The sequence below is a fragment of the Lolium perenne genome, chromosome 7, assembly GCF_019359855.2.
Source record: "Lolium perenne isolate Kyuss_39 chromosome 7, Kyuss_2.0, whole genome shotgun sequence".
Taxonomy (NCBI): Eukaryota; Viridiplantae; Streptophyta; class Magnoliopsida; order Poales; family Poaceae; genus Lolium; species Lolium perenne.
The window spans coordinates 327554859-327575250 of record NC_067250.2 but is presented as its reverse complement, the minus strand read 5'-3'; the positions used below and the strand labels follow the sequence as shown (position 1 = coordinate 327575250).

General features: G+C 43.5%; 1 protein-coding gene across 1 annotated transcript in view; it reads right to left on the bottom strand.

Moving 5' to 3' along the window:
* The window catches only part of LOC127312947 (NADH dehydrogenase [ubiquinone] 1 beta subcomplex subunit 2), a 39640-nt gene that overhangs the window by 6928 nt on the left and 12320 nt on the right, over positions 1-20392 (bottom strand). The window lies entirely within an intron of this gene.

The following is a 20392-nucleotide window of genomic DNA, read 5'->3' as shown; positions in this document are numbered from 1 at the left end:
AAAAAGGGGAGTCGAGGGACGAGAAGATCATCGAATCATTGTTGAGCAAACCCTAATTTCTATTTCGTCGAGTACTTTTCGGCTGAAACCTTCGAGATCTACTTGCACTCTACATCCAACGAAACCCTAGTCTACTACTTGTAGGCATTGACAAGTTAATACCTTGTCAAGGACATCCCTACCTCACTACTACCTCTGTCATTGCAAGTTGAAGATGAACCTGCTGTGAAGCTCAAGTCCAATGAAGTTCGGATTGGACCAATTACAAGGGCTCGTGCGAAGCTACTTAAACAACAGGTGAACTTGTTTCTAAACGGTACTTTGATTGATGAGAACTTTATACTGCCTAAGTCCTATTACTTATGTATCATCAGGTATCAAGAAGAGATGAGCATCGCACGAGGAGAAGAGGAGCAGCTGGACATGAAGACGGACGTCAAGTTGGACGTGAAGCTGGACATGGAGCTGGACATGAAGATATCTGATACGTCCAATTTGCATCACTGTTTTATATCATAATTTGCTGTTATTCATTGATATATTTCATATTGGGACACAATACTTATGTTATTTCATCTATTTTGCATGTTTCATCATTATTGGAGGATCAAGCACCGGAGCCAGGATTCTGCTGGAAAAAGCACCGTCAGAATGCAAGATTTCGGAAGATCAACTGTGGAAGGAAATTATACCAAAAATCCTATTTTTCCAGATGACGAAGGAAGCCAGAAGGGGGAGCCAGCTGGACCCAGGGGGGCCCAGACCATAGGGCGGCGCGGCCCATGGCCTGGCCGCGCCACCTGGTGGTGAGGGGGCCCCACAGCCCCTTTCGCCTCCTTTTCTTCGCGAAATCCTTCGCCCCGAAGACCCAAGCCACAGAGGATACCTCGCGAAGAGTTACAGCCGCCTCTGCGGGGTGGAGAACACCAGAGAGAAAAGATCTCTCCGGCGGCTGAAATCCGCCGGGGAAATTCCCTCCCGAGAGGGGGAAATCGACGCCATCGCCACCGTCATCGAGCTAGACATCATCTCCATCACCATCATCATCATCTTCATCATCATCACCGCCATCTCCACCGCAGCACATCGTCACCGCCGTAGCAATTTGGGTTTGATCTTGATTGTTTGATAGGGGAAACTCTCCCGGTATTGATTTCTACTTGTTGTTGATGCTATTGAGTGAAACCATTGAACCAAGGTTTATGTTCAGATTGTTATTCATCATCATATCACCTCTGATCATGTTCCATATGATGTCTCGTGAGTAGTTCGTTTAGTCCTTGAGGACATGGGTGAAGTCTAAATGTTAGTAGTGAACTATGGTTGAGTAATATTCAATGTTATGATATTTAAGTTGTGGTGTTATTCTTCTAGTGGTGTCATGTGAACGTCGACTACATGACACTTCACCTTTATGGGCCTAGGGGAATGCATCTTGTACTCGTTTGCCAATTGCGGGGTTGCCGGAGTGACAGAAACCTAAGCTCCCGTTGGTATATCGATGCAGGAGGGATAGCAGGATCTCAGAGTTTAAGGCTGTGGTTAGATTTATTCTTAATTACTTTCTTGTAGTTGCGGATGCTTGCAAGGGGTATAATCACAAGTATGTATTAGTCCTAGGAAGGGCGGTACATTAGCATAGGTTCACCCACACAACACTTATCAAAACAATGAAGATTAATTAGCCGTATGTAGCGAAAGCACTAGACTAAAATCCCGTGTGCCCTCAAGAACGTTTGGTCATTATAAGTAAACAAACCGGCTTGTCCTTTGTGCTAAAAAGGATTAGGCCACTCGCTGCAATTGTTACTCTCGCACTTTACTTACTCGTACTTTATTCAACTGCTACATTAAAACCCCCTGAATACTTGTTTGTGAGCATCTACAGTGATTCCTGCATCGAAACTGCTTGTCAACACCTTCTGCTCCTCCTTGGGTTCGACACTCTTACTTATCAAAGATACTACGATACACCCCCTATACTTGTGGGTCATCAAGACTATTTTCTGGCGCCGTTGCCGGGGAGTGAAGCGCTATTGTTAAGTGGAATTGGTAAGGGAAACTTTTACTGTTAGTGCTGATTTTATTTCTGCCTGCTGCTATAATTCATTATGGAGAGATCTTCTCTCGAATGTTTGTTTGGGAAATGTACTACTACTGCAAAGGTAGTGGATAAGGCGCCAGGTGAGGAAGAGATACCATACAAAATACCTATGAAAATTATTGAACGTGTAGTGGATAACCGTTATACAGGGGATGGAACTGTCCACCCTGGAGATCATTTACTGTTCTTACATGAATTATGCGGTTTATTCAAGTGTGCAGGTATTGCTATGGATGAAGTGAGGAAGAAACTATTCTCTATATCGCTGTCTGGTAAAGCGGCGCATTGGTATAAATTATTGGATGATGGGGATTCTCTTGAATGGAATGATATTGTGCCCCGGTTTATTCTAAGTTCTATCCTCCAAGTGAAATTCATAAGGATCGGAACCGCATATATAATTTTTGGCCTCATGATGGAGAGAGTACTGCCCAAGCGTGGGGGAGATTGAAGTCTTTAATGCTCAAATGCCCCATTCATGAGCTTCCTGGTAATGTTATTATTGATAATTTCTATGCAAGACTTTCCTTTGAAGACAAGACCTTGCTGGATACTTCTTGTTCTGGATCATTCACGCGCAATAAGGAAGAGTTTAAAAGGGACCTTCTTAATCGGATCCAGGAAAATACTGAAGGATGGGAAATCGACAAAGAAAGAGAATCATGTATAAATTATGATTACAAATGCATTGAAGCTTTTATGGAAACTGATAAATTTCATAATATGAGTGCTGCTTATGGTCTTGATTCTCAAGTTGCTGCAAATCTTTATAAAGTTTTTGCCTCTCATTATGAATTGTCTAAGAAGAATTTTGATAAGTTTCATGAACCGTATAAAGATAAAATGGATTCATCTATAAATAAATGTGTTGTAGTTGAAACTATGGATCATGTTATTCCTGAAGCTTATATTGAAAAAACTCCTTTCCCTGCTAAAATGAAGGAGTACTCTGTTATAAATAGTGCGGTTCATAAAAGTGAAAAGAAACCTATAGAACCTGAAGAACAAATAAAAGTTGAACCTGCTGTTGCAATAGTTAAAGATCTTGTGACTGAAAATGTAGAGGATGGTCATATTATTTTTTGTGAAGATGCTTCTAATATTGTTTCACATCCTAATAAGTCTAGGAAAGCTAGTGTTCTTATGCTCTCTGTTAGAATTGGTGATCATTGCTATTATGGTTTATGCGATATTGGTGCAAGTATTAGTGCTATTCCTTATGAGCTTAACACGGAGATTATGCACGAAATTGGTTCTCGTGAACTTGAAGATATTGATGTGGTTATTCAGCTGGCTAATAGAGAAACTATCTCTCCAATTGGTATTGTTCGAGATGTGGAAGTTCTATGTGGTAAGATTAAATATCCTGCTGACTTTTTGGTACTTGGTTCTGCTGCTAGTGATTATTGTCCTATCATTTCTGGTAGACCTTTTCTAAATACTTGTGGAGCTATTATAGATTGCAAGAAAGAGAAAATTTTGACTAAATTTGCTGGTGAATCTTATGAGTTTAACTTCTCTAAATTTACCAAAACTCCTTATAAAATTGATCCGCCTAATGATGATTTTAAAATGGAACAGTGTGCATCTATTGTTGTTGTTCCTAATAATCCTTTGCAGCAACATTTGGAGAATAGCGAGAGTGAAGTTTTTAGGAAAGAAAGAGATGAGCTTGATGAAATTTTTCTTCGCCAACCTATTCTTATGCATGATTTACCGGTGGAAGATTTGGGTACAACACCGCCACCAAAGGAAGATCCTGTCTTTGATTTAAAACCTTTGCCTGATAATCTTAAATATGCTCATATTGATGATAAGAAAATATATACTGTTATTATTAGTTCTACGCTTACAGAGTTTGAAGAAGAAAGGCTATTGGAAATATTGAAGAAACACCGAGGTGCTATTGGCTATACTCTTGATGACTTGAAGGGGATTTCTCCCTCTATTTGCCAACACGCCATTAATATGGAAGATGATGCGAAGCCTGTTGTTGAACCTCAGCGTCGTCTAATTCCTAAGATGAAGGATGTGGTAAGAAATGAGGTATTACGACTTCTTGAAGCTGGTATTATATATCCTATTGCTGATAGTAGATGGGTTAGTCCTGTGCATTGTGTTCCTAAAAAAGGAGGAATGACGGTTGTGCCTAATGATAATGATGAGCTCATACCTCAAAGAGTAGTTGTAGGTTATAGAATGTGTATTGATTTTCGTAAAGTTAATAAAGTTACTAAGAAAGATCATTATCCGTTGCCTTTTATTGATCAAATGTTAGAAAGGTTATCCAAAAATACTCATTTTTGCTTTCTTGATGGTTATTCTGGATTTTCACAAATTGTCATTAAAGCTAAGGATCAAGAGAAAACCACTTTCACTTGTCCCTATGGAACCTATGCTTATAGACGTATGCCTTTTGGTTTATGTAATGCTCCTGCTACTTTTCAAAGATGCATGTCTGCTATTTTTCATGGTTTTTGCGAGAGTATTGTAGAGGTATTCATGGATGATTTTTCTGTCTATGGGAATTCTTTTGATAATTGTTTGCGGAACCTTGATAAAGTTTTGCAGAGATGTGAAGAAACTAACCTTGTTCTTAATTGGGAGAAATGCCACTTTATGGTTAATGAAGGAATTGTATTGGGACATAAAATTTCCGAGAGAGGTATTGAAGTTGATAGAGCTAAAGTTGAAGCAATAGAGAAGATGCCCTATCCTAGGGATGTTAAAGGTATTCGTAGTGTTCTTGGTCATGCTGGATTTTATAGGAGGTTTATTAAAGACTTCTCTAAGATTTCAAAGCCTCTTACTAATCTTCTTCAAAAAGATGTACCTTTTGTTTTTGGTGATGATTGTAAGGAAGCTTTTGAAACTCTAAAGAAAGCCTTAACAACTGCTCCTATAGTTGAACCTCCTGATTGGAACTTACCATTTGAAATTATGTGTGATGCTAGTGATTTTGTTGTAGGCTACTGTTCTTGGACAAACAGTAGATAAAAAATTGAATGTTATTCATTATGCTAGTAAAACTCTTGATGCTGCTCAAAGAAATTATGCTACTACTGAAAAAGAATTGTTAGCTGTAGTCTTTGCTTGTGATAAGTTTAGATCTTATATTGTTGATTCAAAAGTTACTATTCATACTGATCATGCTGCAATCAGATACCTTATGCAAAAGAAAGATGCTAAGCCAAGGCTTATTAGATGGGTGCTTCTGTTGCAAGAATTTGATTTACATATTGTAGATAGGAAAGGTGCTGATAATCCTGTTGCTGATAATTTGTCTAGATTGGAAAATATTGCTTATGATCCAGTTCCTGTCAATGATAGTTTTCCAAATGAACAATTGGCTGTAATAAAGGTGAGCTCGCGAGACAGTCCTTGGTATTCTGATTATGCTAACTTTATTGTTTCCAAGTACTTGCCTCCGAGCTTTTCAGCTCAGCAAAGGAGGAAATTCTTTTATGATTTGAGGCATTATTTCTGGGATGACCCACACTTATATAAAGAAGGAGTGGATGGTATTCTGCGAAGATGTGTTCCCGAATATGAACAACAGGAAATATTGAGTAAATGTCATGGGAGTGCTTATGGAGGACATCACGCCGGAGAAAGAACCGCGCAAAAGGTTCTACAATCAGGTTTTTATTGGCCAACTCTCTTCAAAGATGCAAGAAAGTTTATTTTATCTTGTGATGAATGCCAAAGGGTTGGTAATATCTCCAGACGCAATGAAATGCCTATGAATTATACTCTTGTTATTGAACCGTTCGATTGTTGGGGATTTGACTTCATGGGACCTTTCCCTACTTCAGAAGGTAACACTCATATACTTGTTGCTGTTGATTATGTTACTAAATGGGTGGAAGCCATACCTACAAAAAGTGCTGATGGTGAGACCTCTTTAAGAATGCTTTTAGATATTATTTTTCCTCGATTTGGAGTTCCTAGATATATTATGACTGATGGAGGTTCTCATTTTATTCATGGTGGTTTTAGAAAAACTCTTGCTAAATATGGCATTAATCATAGAATTGCTTCTGCTTATCATCCTCAAAATAGTGGGCAAGTAGAACTATCAAATAGAGAAATTAAATCTATCTTGCAAAAGACTGTTAATAAAACTAGAAAGAATTGGGCTAGCAAATTGAAGGAAGCATTATGGGCTTATAGAACTGCTTATAAAAACCCCATGGGAATGTCACCTTATAAAATGGTTTATGGAAAAGCTTGTCATTTACCTTTAGAATTAGAGCACAAAGCTTATTGGGCTGTTAGAGAATTAAATAAAGATCCTAAACTAGCTGGTAATAAGAGGTTGCTGCAATTGAGTTCTCTAGATGAATGGAGAAGTGAAGCTTATGAAAATGCTAAACTCTTTAAAGAGAAAGTTAAAAAATGGCACGATAGAAGGATTATCAAAAGAGAATTTAATATTGGGGATAAAGTCCTATTGTATCGGTCTCGTCTCAGATTCTTTGCAGGGAAATTACTCTCGAAATGGGAAGGACCATATGTTGTTGAGGAGAGTAATCGTTCAGGAGCAATTAAAATTAGTTCTCTCCAAGGCAATGCCACGCAAGTGGTGAATGGACAAAGGCTCAAGCATTATATCTCAGGTGATTCTTATAATGTTGATGTTGATATTATTCAAGTGGAAACACCGGAGGCTTTCATCAAAGGACAAATTGACAGTCCGCCAGAACTCTACTTTGAATAGGTAACAGTACTGGTAATAAAAGTTTCGTAATTTACCTTCCGAACAATATTTTTGCTGTTTTTGGAAAATATGAAAAATTACGAGATCAAAACGGAGTGGAGGAGACGCACGAGGGCGTGCCACCATAGGCCGGCGCGGCCTGGCCTGGGCCCGCGCCGCCCTATGGTGACGCCGCCTCGTCGCCCCTTTCCGACTCTGGTTCGACCTGGTACTTTCCGTTTGTCGTAAAAATTTATTCTATATAATCCCCCGGACCCCTGGAGGTCCGTATATCGTTTTCTCGACGTGTTTTGTTTTGAGCTGTTTCTGCCAGGATCTGTTTTCAATCTAGAAGCACCATGGCCTCCAACAACAAGGGCAAGGGGCTCTCGGAGGAAGAAGTGAAAAGGGTGTCATCGAAACAAGAGCAACAAGCCGTTGGGAGTAAGCAAATCTTGGTGGGATCTGTTGACACTCGACGTTCTTTTTCTCATAACTTGCAGGGACCCTTACCACCTGCTCTTAGCCTCGAATCTTTCCCCGTGTTGGAAGAAGCTCTACGGACTACCGATGAGTTTTGTGATCAATACCGGGCTCTAAGAAGAGAAGTGGAGATACTCCAGGAGGAGAATTACCGGCTCCGTAGAGTGCTGGAATATTACTCGATTCCTGTCACAAGGTCGCCACCGCCAACTTCAGATAACAATGAATCTCTTCGAGTCTTAGTGCATAATTGCCAAACTGAGAAACTGAAGCTGAAGGAGATCTGTAAGAAGCGCGGGAGGAATTCATCACCACCATCGCCATAGGAGTAATTCATCATCGGTATTGGCATCCCCTTGGTTTGTTCCAAGCTTGGGGGAGTGCCGCGGTATCACATCATCACTGCCTTTTACTTTTTACTATCAAGTAGTATCATATCATGAGTAGGGAAGTTATCATATAAGATGGGTTGCAGTATGGAAGTATCTCTCCTTTAGTTGGTTGTCTATGTATCCCTTGGTGTGAGTTATCGTTATGAAATATTAATGAGAAGTCTTATCATTTACATATTGCACATCTTATTTTAGGTTGCAATTCTATTATATGATTGATCTTGATTTTAGTATTGGTATCACTTTGGGAGCATCGAATAAATCTATTTGGTTTTGGCAAACTTAGCATTGGTCAATAGCAACAAAACTTTGAGGTTTAAGTAGAAAAGAGAAATACATGTAGTTGTTTCATTGTCTTTCTTTCTTGTTAGCTCATAGCTTATTATTCTGAAGTTAAAATTATTTGTGCTTACAAGGAAGATGCATGATTATGTCTATCACATGTATATTTGTTTGTTTCCATCAACTCTTATGCTTGCTAATTAACCTTGCTAGCCAAAGACCTGTACTGAGAGGGAATGCTTCTCGTGCATCCAAACCTGAACCCAAACCTATGCCATTTGTGTCCACCATAACTACCTACTACATGGTATTTTCTGCCATTCCAAGTAAATACTTCATGTGCTACCTTTAAACAATTCAAAATTTATTACTTCTTATTTGTGTCAATGTTTTATAGCTCATGAGGAAGTATGTGGTGTTTTATCTTTCAGTCTTGTTAGGCAGCTTCCATCAATGGACTAGTGGCTTCATCCACTTATCCTATAATTTTGCAAAAAGAGCTGGCAACGGGGTTCCCAGCCCCAATTAATCAACTTTCATTAATAATTCTCTTCACATGTTTTGCTCTGATTCATCAGTAAGAAACTTAATTTTGCAATAGACACTCCTCCATGGTATGAGATTGTTGGAAGGCACCCGAGGATTCGGTTAGCCATGGCTTGTGTAAGCAAAGGTTGGGGGAGTGTCATCCTTAAGTAAACTAAAATACATGTGTAAACAAAAGAGAAGAGGGATGATCTACCTTGCTGGTAGAGATGACATCCTTCATGGGAGCCGCTCTTTGGAGGTCTGTTTGGCAAGGAGGTTAGAGTACCCGCTACCAGTCGTTGACAACAACAAACACCTCTCAAAATGTTACTTTCATTCTCTTTATATGATTTCAAAACTGAAAAAGCTCTAGCACATGATTTAATCCCTGCTTCCCTCCCCGAAGGGCCTATCTTTTACTTTATGTTGAGTCAGTAAACCTATTTCCCTCCATCTTATGCAAGCATTTGAGTTGTTGTGATCAAACTATCTATATTGTGATTTACTTTATCATGTCTTTTATTCTTCCTTGTTTAGTACAAGTTTTATCTGAATGAATATAGCTTTGCAAGTTATCAATGATCATTATGATTGAGTATGCAAGTTTACCATAAGCTTTAATATGAGAGCATTGCTCGATAGATAAGTATAACCTGTTAATTGTTCTCTGACCAAGAACGAAGTTTGCCATCACCAACTATGATTTCTTATGCACCTTTATTTGTGATTACCTTATACTTGTTTCAAGTTGAGTTATATGAGGAAGTTGTTTACTAGAATGATTTGTGTGAATGAATATGATGCTTCTTGTCCGTATTTTATTTATCGACTTTTCACTCCATAAACATGTGGTCCTGTTTACTGAGTTCAGTTTCGCTTGGGGACAAGCGAAGTCTAAGCTTGGGGGGAGTTGATACGTCCAATTTGCATCACTATTTTATATCATAATTTGCTGTTATTCATTGATATATTTCATATTGGGACACAATACTTATGTTATTTCATCTATTTTGCATGTTTCATCATTATTGGAGGATCAAGCACCGGAGCCAGGATTCTGCTGGAAAAAGCACCGTCAGAATGCAATATTTCGGAAGATCAACTGTGGAAGGAAATTATACCAAAAATCCTATTTTTCCAGATGACGAAGGAAGCCAGAAGGGGGAGCCAGCTGGACCCAGGGGGCCCAGACCATAGGGCGGCGCGGCCCATGGCCTGGCCGCGCCACCTGGTGGTGAGGGGGCCCCACAGCCCCTTTCGCCTCCTTTTCTTCGCGAAATCCTTTGCCCCGAAGACCTAAGCCACAGAGGATACCTCGCGAAGAGTTACAGCCGCCTCTGCGGGGCGGAGAACACCAGAGAGAAAAGAGCTCTCCGGCGGCTGAAATCCGCCGGGGAAATTCCCTACCGAGAGGGGGAAATCGACGCCATCGCCACCGTCATCGAGCTGGACATCATCTCCATCACCATCATCATCATCTTCATCATCATCACCGCCATCTCCACCGCAGCACATCGTCACCGCCGTAGCAATTTGGGTTTGATCTTGATTGTTTGATAGGGGAAACTCTCCCGGTATTGATTTCTACTTGTTGTTGATGCTATTGAGTGAAACCATTGAACCAAGGTTTATGTTCAGATTGTTATTCATCATCATATCACCTCTGATCATGTTCCATATGATGTCTCGTGAGTAGTTCGTTTAGTCCTTGAGGACATGGGTGAAGTCTAAATGTTAGTAGTGAACTATGGTTGAGTAATATTCAATGTTATGATATTTAAGTTGTGGTGTTATTCTTCTAGTGGTGTCATGTGAACGTCGACTACATGACACTTCACCTTTATGGGCCTAGGGGAATGCATCTTGTACTCATTTGCCAATTGCGGGGTTGCCGGAGTGACAGAAACCTAAGCTCCCGTTGGTATATCGATGCAGGAGGGATAGTAGGATCTCAGAATTTAAGGCTGTGGTTAGATTTATTCTTAATTACTTTCTTGTAGTTGCGGATGCTTGCAAGGGATATAATCACAAGTATGTATTAGTCCTAGGAAGGTCGGTACATTAGCATAGGTTCACCCACACAACACTTATCAAAACAATGAAGATTAATTAGCCGTATGTAGCGAAAGCACTAGACTAAAATCCCGTGTGTCCTCAAGAACGTTTGGTCATTATAAGTAAACAAACCGGCTTGTCCTTTGTGCTAAAAAGGATTGGGCAACTCGCTGCAATTGTTACTCTCGCACTTTACTTACTCGTACTTTATTCAACTGCTACATTAAAACCCCCTGAATACTTGTTTGTGAGCATCTACAGTGATTCCTGCATCGAAACTGCTTGTCAACACCTTCTGCTCCTCGTTGGGTTCGACACTCTTACTTATCGAAGATACTACGATACACCCCCTATACTTGTGGGTCATCAATATCTCATGAACGCGCGAGGGAGGAGCGGGAGGCATGCGCGAGAGGAGAAGAAGACGTCCAGGCCGGTCCAGCACCCGGTCCGACCGGCCGCCAGACCGGCCAACCCGGTCCCTGGCCCGGTCGACCGGGCGCCAACCGGACGCCGTTTATCGTACCGGATGAAAACCGGAAATTCTCGCAAATATCCGGTTGCCGCCCGGTTGACCGGACCCCAGACCGGCCAACCCGGTTGCCGCCCGGTTGACCGGACCACCGACCGGCTCGCCCGGTCCACAGCCCGGTCGACCGGATCCCAGACCGGACGCGTCCGAGTCTGTCTCGACCAGATCTATTCTGGGTCGGTTTTCTTTGTATCTTTTCGACCAGAACTTGTCCCGGACGCCTATATAAGTGCCCAGGACGCCCCCCTAGCTGCTTCAGACCACGTTTAAGATAAACCCTAGTTCTTAGTTGTTTGCTCTGCAAAACTATTGAATTCTCTACACCATATTGCTTGATATTGTGTAGATCCTGAAAAATCTTGTGTGATCTGCTGTTCCATTGGGAATTAGACGATTGCAACCTACCGCTTCGTGGTCGGCGGCTACGTGCGCAAGTGTGTGGAGTTGCGAATATCTTGCAGGGTTGAGAGCTGTTGCATTGGCGACAGGGACCAATCGAGAGATCTCGTTGCGTCATACAAGTTATCATCCACTACATCATCGTGTTCCTCCGCTGCTATCATCCCGTGATCATCATCACCACCGTCGCTTACTGAGAAGATCGGGCCACCCCTTATCATCTTGGTATCAGATTTCCAGTTTTCCTCGGTAAGCCATCCACAATACACCCCATCATTGAGTTGTGAGTGTTTCCTATCCAGAAAAAGCCAAAAATATTAGGGTTAGGGTTTGCCATAGCTTTAGATTGCACTAATTTCGAGTTTTAGTTGCTTTTCGTAGTTGTTTTTGCGTATCTTTGTCTCTCATCTAGTTGTTAGGGTTTGAGTCTCTACTTTCATCTAGTTTTAGTTTTTGTTACTCCGAGTCCACATAGTGTACAGTGTGCTTTTCCCAACCATAGCCACAGCCTATCGATATACGTGACTAGGAACTTCCCCAGAAGAGACTAGTTTTACCGCTCGTCAGGCTGCTCATTAGGGTTTGGTGCTTTGCATATTTTGTTAGCCGTGTTATCAAGGAGTTGAGTCATAAAATCAAAAAAAGCAAAAATAGAAAAGAAGCAAAAAGAGCTATATAGCTGCGTGTGTTCTACAAAAAGAAAATCCAAAAAGAAAAGTGAAGTGCTAGTTGAATCAAGTGAAGGCCTAAGTTTACTTTACTGCACCCGTAGTTGAGCAATCTTGTGCCTGTCTCGTTGAGCTTTGCTAGCGTCTCTCGTGTGCATTGCAACCTTTCCCACATATAGTTGCATCGCCCCATTATATCGCCTTGTGTGAGTATCATTGGTTGTCTACGGTCAGCGCTAGAGCTTGTTATTGGTGCAAATAGGTAGCCTACCTACATCCCCACATATATCCTGCTTTGCCGTGTGATTTGTTCTTATACCCTTGATATTCGCTTCGCTACATCCGTGCACTAGTTGTTACTACAAGTGGTAAGCAACACCAATTTACTTTGGAACGGTAAGATCTCCTTTTCTTATCAGTTTTTGAGTGAGTTGTGAGAGTACCACCATATATTCTTGATTTAGTGCACTAATCTACTAATGATGTCTGCTAGTGATCATAAACTTGTGAACCAGGAAAACAAGAGTGCTGCAGATATTATCAGTTTTATAGGAAGTAGATGTGTCTAAAATTGAATCTATTCAAAATTGGCCTACTCCCATGAATGTGAGTCAAGTAAGAAGTTTTCATGGTCTAGCTGGGTTTTATCGCCGTTTTGTGCCCAATTTTTCTACTATTGCTGCACCTTTGAATGACTTGACTAAAAAGGGTGTTATATTTGAGTGGGGCGCAGCCCAAGATCATGCTTTTGATGAACTTAAGAGATTGTTAACTTCTGCACCGTTACTTGCACTTCCTGATTTCAATAAGCAATTTGAGATTGAATGTGATGCTAGTGGTATTGGAATTGGTGGTGTGTTGATGCAAGAGGGTCGCCCAATTGCATATTTTTCTGAGAAACTGTCTGGTGCTAAGTTGAACTATCCTATATATGATAAATAATTGTATGCTTTAATTAGAGTTCTTGAGGTTTGGCAACATTATTTGTGGCCAAAAGAATTTATCATACATTCTGATCATGAAGCTTTGAAATATCTGAAAGCCCAATCTACTTTGCATAAGCGTCTTGCTAAGTGGGTTGAGTTCATTGAATCTTTTCCATACATTATTAAACATAAGAAGGGAAAAGATAATATTGTTGCTGATGCTCTATCTAGAAAGAATATGCTATTAACTCAACTTGATGTTAAAATTCCTGGATTAGAAGTGCTATGTGATTTATATGCTGCTGATCATGATTTTGCTGAACCATATCGCTTATGTGCTCTTGGTAAAGCATGGGAAAAATATCACATACATGATGGGTTCTTGTTTAGAGCTAACAAACTATGTGTTCCAGAATCGTCTGTGCGTTTGCTCTTATTGCAGGAATCACATGCTGGAGGTTTGATGGGTCACTTTGGGCGTGAGAAGACGCTACTCATGCTGGCTGACCACTTTTATTGGCCAAAGATGAGGCGGGATGTGGACAGGTATGTGAAGAGATGCATTACTTGCAACAAGACCAAGTCCAAGCTGAAGCCTCACGGTTTGTATACTACTTTACCGGCACCTACTACACCTTGGGAGGATATAAGTATGGATTTTGTGTTGGGTTTGCCGCGTACTAAGAGAGGCCATGATTCTATATTTGTGGTAGTGGACAGATTTTCTAAGATGTCACACTTTATTGCCTGCCACAAAAGCGACGATGCGTCGCATGTTGCTAACCTGTTTTTCAGGGAGATTGTTCGACTACATGGAGTTCCGAAGACTATTGTTTCTGATCGTGACGTGAAGTTTATGAGCTATTTCTGGAAGACGCTGTGGGGAAAGCTAGGGACAAAGCTGCTGTTCAGTACTACTTGTCATCCCCAAACTGATGGTCAAACTGAGGTGGTGAATAGAACATTGTCACAACTATTAAGATCCATAATCAAGAAGAACCTGAAGGAGTGGGAAGATTGTTTGCCGCATGTGGAGTTTGCTTATAACAGGGCGGTACATTCTACCACGGAGTTGTGTCCTTTTGAGGTGGTGTATGGTTTCAAACCCATTACTCCACTTGACTTGTTGCCTTTGCCCATACATGAGAGAGTTAATATGGAGGCATCCAAGAGGGCAGATTTTGTGCGTAAGATCCATGTGAAGACTAAAGAGTTGATAGAGAAGAAAGGCAAGAGCAATGCTGCAAGGATGAACAAGAAGCGCAAAGAGATGTTTTTCAAGCCTGGTGATATGGTCTGGGTACATTTTCGCAAGGATAGGTTCCCGAAGCTGCGGAAGTCTAAGTTGAAGCCTCGTGGTGCTGGTCCTTACAAAGTGCTTGCCAAGATCAATGATAATGCATACTTGATAGATCTTCCAGTTGATGAGTTTGGTGTCAGTAATTCTTTCAATGTTGCTGATTTGACACCATATGACGGAGAAGACCTTGGAGCGTCGGGGTCGACGCCTTTTGAAGGGGGGGAGATGATGAGGACATCCCTACCTCACTACTACCTCCGTCGTTGCAAGTTGAAGATGAACCTGCTGTGAAGCTCAAGTCCAATGAAGTTTGGATTGGACCAATTACAAGGGCTCGTGCGAAGCTACTTAAACAACAGGTGAACTTGTTTCTAAACGGTACTTTGATTGATGAGAACTTTATACTGCCTAAGTCCTATTACTTATGTATCATCAGGTATCAAGAAGAGACGAGCATCGCACGAGGAGAAGAGGAGCAGCTGGACATGAAGACGGACGTCAAGTTGGACGTGAAGCTGGACATGGAGCTGGACATGAAGATATCTCATGAACGCGCGAGGGAGGAGCGGGAGGCATGCGCGAGAGGAGAAGAAGACGTCCAGGCCGGTCCAGCACCCGGTCCGACCGGCCGCCAGACCGGCCAACCCGGTCTCTGGCCCGGTCGACCGGGCGCCAACCGGACGCCGTTTATCGTACCGGATGAAAACCGGAAATTCTCGCAAATATCCGGTTGCCGCCCGGTTGACCGGACCCCAGACCGGCCAACCCGGTTGCCGCCCGGTTGACCGGACCACCGACCGGCCCGCCCGGTCCACAGCCCGGTCGACCGGATCCCAGACCGGACGCGTCCGAGTCTGTCTCGACCAGATCTATTCTAGGTCGGTTTTCTTTGTATCTTTTCGACCAGAACTTGTCCCGGACGCCTATATAAGTGCCCAGGACGCCCCCCTAGCTGCTTCAGACCACGTTTAAGATAAACCCTAGTTCTTAGTTGTTTGCTCTGCAAAACTATTGAATTATCTACACCATATTGCTTGATATTGTGTAGATTCTGAAAAAGTCATGTGTGATCTGCTGTTCCATTGGGAATTAGACGATTGCAACCTACCGCTTCGTGGTCGGCGGCTACGTGCGCAAGTGTGTGGAGTTGCGAATATCTTGCAGGGTTGAGAGCTGTTGCATTGGTGACAGGGACCAATCGAGAGATCTCGTTGCGTCATACAAGTTATCATCCACTACATCATCGTGTTCCTCCGCTGCTATCATCCCGTGATCATCATCACCACCGTCGCTTACTGAGAAGATCGGGCCACCCCTTATCATGGAGTGCTAGGTTTCACCAACACTCCTGGACGGAAATTCTTGGCGAAAAGCAACTCTCGCGTTCGTCCTTGTTTTCATGTGTATTTCTCTTCCAAAACTAACGTCACCAAAACTCTGCTGTGCTTATATGCACGCACAGCCAGCTCCACATGTACCAAGTCCGGCTCGAACTCTGGTACTAGTCTCACGCTGGATCAAACTTAGTAGTCGATTATTGACATGGCAAACCATCCGGCCGGACTCAACACCAACCGCTCAACATTAGTAAGGGTGCAGGCCGAGTCCAACAGCTACTGCTCACGTAAAAGTTCACGTCCCGTTGTACCGGCACCGGCAGAAACAAAATTTAAAATGCCCTAGCAAATCATCGTGTTGACACTTCTTCTCTTTGCCACCGTTGATGGTGTTCACCTTGTTTCCTATTTATAACGGACTAGGAAAAATACCGTGCGTTGCACCGGGAAAAACTACATTGTTTTCTATTGTATATTTTCGTAAACCCTAGGATATTTGCTATTGGAAATTAGGTTTTAAACAATTATTTCATTTAACCTACCTCCTATCATTTATCTATCTGTCTGTAACATGATTTTTGAGTCGGTGATTAATTGCCAACTAATCGCCTAATTGTCGCTGCCTGCGCGGGTCGCGAACGCGACTTGACTCATGGAGCAAGTCGCCCGACTCGCCGTGATTAGTCGCCGGAACTGAGCCAGGAGTCGCTCGACTCGGTGAGGTCCCAGTGCCAGAAATTTTCAGGGGCTACAAGTACCCATCGAGCAGAGCGAACGCGCGGGAATTCATAGAGAAAGAGAGGGAAAGGGCGGGAGCATAACTCACGGTGTGGGTGGCCGTGACCTAGGAGCCAACGCCGCCCCTCGCCGGCGACGCCCGACCTTCAAATCGGCCGCGATTTGACCTTCGCTGGCGACGGCCCCCCTCCTCTGCTCGCTTGCTCGACCTAATTTCGCCGCCTCCAACCTCCCTCGACGGGATCCCCTCCGGCAACAACTGATTACGGCCGCCGCCGCGCGCCTCCAATCTTTATTTCAGTATGTTTTACAAGTCTGCTGTTACAAGTTTGATGTTACAAAGATCTCAAAAAACTGCTAGTACATGCTAGGCGACTTTGGGCGACTATACAAGCCCTAGTCGCTGAGTCAAGTCACGAAGTCACGAGTCTCAGCCTCGGCGACTTGACTTGACTCGGGTGAATAAAAAATTATTTTCTGTAATTATAAAATATCTCTCTGAACCAAAATAAAATGATACAACATCATAGTTCGTTTAAAATTTTAGAGCATCAAGCAATAGCAACAAAATAGGCGCAACAATTTCAGCAGCACGAAATACAGGAAAAAAGTGCACACACTCATATATAGTCTATAACAAAAAAAAAAAGCAAAGCACGCACACATCTACTTGTATGTACTACATCACGAAAAAAGTGAGGATTATAGCTTCTGCCCCATAGACCATTCGGAAATGAGAGGAATTTCACTCCCATTGACTGAGAAAGAAATCGGTGGTCTATTGATTCGAGAGCTAGCCGAATAGCTTAACTATCGGTGACATATGCAAACGATCAGTAATGAAAAAGGTAGTAAAAAGATCCATCTGCGAGTAGTTCGTCTTTTTCCTAAGCAAGGACGGAGCCGTCGAGTGAGGATTGGCTGAGCGCGCTTTCGCTGCTCGTGGTGGAGTACTCTATGAATTATTCGCTCTATTATTGCCTCAGGATGTGATCGGGATTAAGCCGCGTGTCGATCGATACCGGGGGGGGGGGGGGGGGACTCAAGGGATTCATTATTTTTCGCACTAATGGAGGACATGAATTCTGGGCAAATTATCTATGTTACATTCTATTAAAAAAAGGACATGTAATAAGAAATTATTCTGCTGGCTCGCCTATAAATAGAAGCATTGGCGCACTCTCTGTTTTGCGGGACAAGAAAGAAGCCATGGATATCGTTGCAAGACTTTCCTTCATTCCTCAGGAAATTCTCAATATAGAAAACAATAGGCTCGAACTAGAGCAAATCTTGGGTGTCATCTCCGCGCCTGTGTTTCTGGCTTCCGTCAATCCAGGTGATATACACAATCATATACTTCATCTGAGGAATGCAATCCACATTCTTGAAAATAGTAAGAGGGCGCTGCTGGAAGAATAGCAAGAGCTCATCGTGGCGCGGCTGCCCAACCGTAGAAACGAAAATAGAAAAAGGTAGTTACTCGTCTATCTCAACGTAAATGAACGAAGTCACTTAAGTCTTCCTACTACTACTGCTCCTTCTTACTTATTTTCGTTTTTTCAGGATCTAAAGAAGAAGAGGTTTTCTTAGCGGGCGTGAATCCGGTAGCTTCTACTTCTGTTCTGTTGTCTCACTTATGAGGGTCTGGTACTTCCTCATCAAGAGTGTAGTGAGCATAAGTATTGTATTGTTCGGTATTTTGTTTTCAGGTGTGGTGTGTAGAGATATCTCATGTATCAAGTGAAGGTGTGGTGTGTAGAGATATCGCATGTATTGCCTTTATGAATAATACTTATGTATTGCCTCTTCTTCTTGTTGTACAAGAATACTGATGTATTGCAAAGACCTGTTGTTGTTTTATTTCTTTATGTCCCTTTATGACAAAGACTTTCAAATTGTCGATTAATAAGATCTACCTCTTTCTCGCAGCAGAGTATTCGAATGGAACCGCTTTTTCGGCTAGTATTTTGATTATCACAACACTTCTTCTTAGACTGGACTACTTATCATTGAAAGGCCGCTAGGTTTGACTTCAGAAACTTTTGATTCGGCTAGGAAGTTGTTTTTTCACTGCTGATGAGACTGCTTTTAGCGTAAATAAAGGCACGCTGTGAAAGAATCCACTTGTGTGAACTGTCCAATAAAAAGTTGGATGAAAATTTTGGCAGAAACCTTAGCTTCTTTATTATTAGGTATAGATTATTATTAGGTAGATATACCATCAATTCTAAGAAGAAGAGCTCGCAAGATCCTTCGTCCCACTAACTTGTAATACCGTGGAATTGCAATGATTGTGGGTGCCATTACTATGTAATCTACACTTGGTCAATGCTTGTTAGACTGTATATACATGTACATCTGTACACTATAAATATAAAACCTACGCCAACCCTAAGGGGTGCCGAGTGTTCCCCAAAACACACGTCTTACATGGTACCAGCCTGATCTCGGTCGATGACTTCCGCTGCCTCCGAATCAACGCCCACCGGTGCGGTCGTCTCCGTCGCCTCGACCATCTCCATGATGCTGGCGTCGGCCTCCCCTACGGCCTCCCTGCTCGTGTCACCGTTTCTAGCGGCCCTCCTTGCCGGGACCGCGCCGCCGCCACTTGCACCTCGGCCGATCTCCACTACGGCCGCCGGGATCTCCATGTCGAGATCTGGCCCGCCGCTATCTGGGCTCTCTCTGTGGCCCTTTATTGTTGTTGCCTCCGCCGCCGCGGTCACCCCTGCCACCGCGACCCCCGCCCCGATCGCATCTGTTGCCGCGGTCACCGGGCCCATGCTCCCCTCGCCGAGCGTGTCACCTGAGGCGATGGTGCCCTATGGCGTGTCTCCCTCCACGTACGGCGCCGAACCCTATGGTCATTCGTTGTTCTACGGGGCACCTCCGATGGTGTACGTCACCCACTCGCCACCCCATGCCTCCTACTCATCGTCCTCGGAGCTGCCTCCCTCCACCGTTCCAGCTGCGCATGATTTTGTTCCCGGTCGTGACCATGCGCCTGTGCACCTTGCACATCTACTAACGGTGAAGCTGACAGCGGACAATTACCTCCTCTAGCGGGATCGGCTCCTGCCCCTTCTCCGCAGTCACCATCTTGAAGGGTTTGTTGACGCCACTCTGTCGTGCCCTCCGAGCGTGCTCTCTGTCACAACGACCACTGGCGCACCGATGATGGTTAACAATCCAGGGCATCGATCAAGCCATCCTTGGAGCTATTCAGTCGTCGCTCACTCCGTTTGTGGCAGGCATGGTGATTTCCGCCACTACGTCTCGCGATGCTTGGGGCATCCTTGACTCTCCTCACAGTCCATGGCGTGTTCCATGGCTATCCGCACTAAACTTGGTGAAATCAAGAAACTGGACTCCTCCATCACGACTTACTTCAACAGGGCCAAGGAGAGGGGGACACCTTGTCCTCTATTGGACAGCCACTTCGTGATGACGAATTCACATCCTTCATCCTCAACGGGCACGATGAAGAATATGAGGCGCTGGTGGAGAATATCAATGGACGTGATACTCCAGTTCCACAACGCGAACTGTACGCGCATCTCCTCAACACCGAGCAGCATCGCCTGAAGCTCCGCCCCGAGGGTCTTTCTGACTCCTCGGCCAATACTGCATCTAGGGGTGGATGCCCGCAGCAGCCACCTCGTCCGTCAGGTAGCATGCCGCAGCAGTAGCCACGGCAACCCGCCCAGCCTCGCCCCAACAACACCAACACTGGCGACGGGCGTGGTCGGGCCTGGCAGTGCACCGCCTGTGGAGCTAAGGCTCCTTGCCAACTGTGCGGAATTGAGGGTCATCTTGCCTCCCGCTTCCATCAACGCTTCAGACAAGATTTCCTAGGCATTGGGAATGATAGTCGCGACAATGAGAACCAGGCGGCATTGGCGACGCAGGGGACTACCTCATCCTATCCTGTTGATCCCACCTGGTACAT